This window comes from Octopus bimaculoides, chromosome 24 (genome assembly GCF_001194135.2).
Source record: "Octopus bimaculoides isolate UCB-OBI-ISO-001 chromosome 24, ASM119413v2, whole genome shotgun sequence".
In the NCBI taxonomy this organism is placed as follows: Eukaryota; Metazoa; Mollusca; class Cephalopoda; order Octopoda; family Octopodidae; genus Octopus; species Octopus bimaculoides.
The window spans coordinates 976,300-978,484 of NC_069004.1; positions in this window are offsets into that span (position 1 = coordinate 976,300).

Sequence of the window (2,185 nt, forward strand, 5' to 3'; positions counted from 1 at the left end):
AGCACTGGGGTCAATGTAATTGACTCATCCCCTTTCCCTGCATGCCAAAATTTGAAATCATTATCATTATTATTATTGCTAGAACAAATACACCATCCAGGTTCATCTTACAAGCTGTGTAAGTGGCCTTAGTAGTGCTGGTACCATGAAGAAAGAAACAAAAACAACAACAAAACAGTCCTTGCTGTAAAGTGGTTTCGAGTTAAGATGAGCATCCAGCTAAAGAAACCATGCCAAAGCAGACACTGGAGCATAATGCAATCATTAGACACACACACAGATCCTGTCAAACTGTTCAACCGATTCCAGCATGAAACATGGACATTAAATGATGACGATTACCAGTTCCAAACAAAATCTGTCTCTTGATGTATATTCAGATAGACATGGAGAAGTCCTGCTGGTGGATCCTGTCAAATCGCCTAAACTAAGCCATCATGGAAAGTGGCTGTTAAATGATAACAAACTTGGCTGAGCAGAAAAACATGTACCAAAAGAATTTCTTTTTATGTCAAGGCATATGGTCTGTTAATTTCCTTCAAGGAAGATGTAGTGAGTAGATCCATTCAGATTCGGTCAAAAGACACAGCTACACACACACACATAAAATATATTAGATGGCAGCACAACTTTTGGTCTAGCCTATATTAGATTGATTAAAGATTGACTTGCACTAAGCGTCTTGTAGAATCTGTACTCAAAGGAGTTGGATGAGATAGTATAGAGAATCCAGTTCAGTTACAACTACCTTTTATTAAAATAAAGTTGAGTAAAAATATATAAAACTTCATTTGGATTCATCAAAATTTAAAATGATAGTAATTAAAGGTATTACAGTGACAAAAATTTGAACTACCTTTAAGATACAGGAAATGTCAAGTAAAATAAAATTTGAATATAAATATATGCTAACATTTTAAAGAATAATTATTAAAATCGAATTTTAAGATTAATGTGAACTTCATGAGCTTAGCACACACAAAAATCAAATTAAATGTTATTACAGGAGCTAATTATAGAAGTCATTAATTAGAGTCCACTCTGTACGGGGTTTTTTTCCCCCCAAACAGAGTGAGCATCATTAAGTCTCTCGTACACACAAAAAGAGGCACAAATACAGCTGTGTCATGATTTTTATTCCTTAACACGAGTTCAATTTTACAATTGTTCATTATTTTTAAAATTTGCTCATTTGGTTTTCTAAAAAGGTAGAGAGAAGGGCAACATTGGGATAAAGAATGAGTGGAAGTTTTTTTGTTGTATTGTTTTTTTCTTTCTTTCTTTTCTCTGTGACCATATCTAAGAAAAAAAAATGGTTTTAAAATAGGGGAGGAAAAAAATAGAGAAATTTTATCAAACTATCAAGATATTTTAATAGGAAGATGAGAATTCATATATGAATGAGAGTTTAGAAAAATTAATTCACTCACACATACACACTGCATGAACTCATTATCCCAGCCCACTCTCCAAGTCCTTCGTTATTTAGTTTAACAATCATTTTTTTTTTTCCTGGAATTTAAAAAAAAAAATGATAGGATAAAAGTGAACTTCCCATCAGCAGAACACTAGAAAATGGAAAGACAAGTTACTGCCAAAGTCGGATTTTGAGACAAACTGTACACTGGTAGACAATCAAGTTTTTCAGTTAGAAAGTTGAAAAGGGGTAACATGAGCCAGCAGTAAAAATGCAAGATCCAACTCTATTGGAAGAATAGATTAGGCAGAAAGCACCACTGGCAATTAAGGGAAGGGGAGGGGGGAGAAAGAAAAGAAAAATTTAATGAGCATCAAAAGGTTTTTCTATTTATTGTAATTCAATCCATTCTAGATGTGTGAATGGAAGAAAGAAGACAACCTATCACCAGGAAGTTAATTTTTAAAATAAACCCAAAAACTCTGGATGATTTGTCAGTTAAATAAATAAGAATACTGCTCTGGTACTCAACAGCTGAGCATCGGAATAAAATGTTGTATGTTCACAACAGAAAGGAAAATAATGATTTGGAACTTAGAGAGAAGTCTATAATAAGTAAAATACCAAAATAATTTCAAATACTCATTTGGGATCTCTACTAACAGATGAAAGAAGCATTAGAGTGACATATAGAAGGGGGGTATTGTTTTTGGAGATGAGGAGGGGGTGGAAAAAATAAAATTAAAATAACTCAACTGATAAGATTCT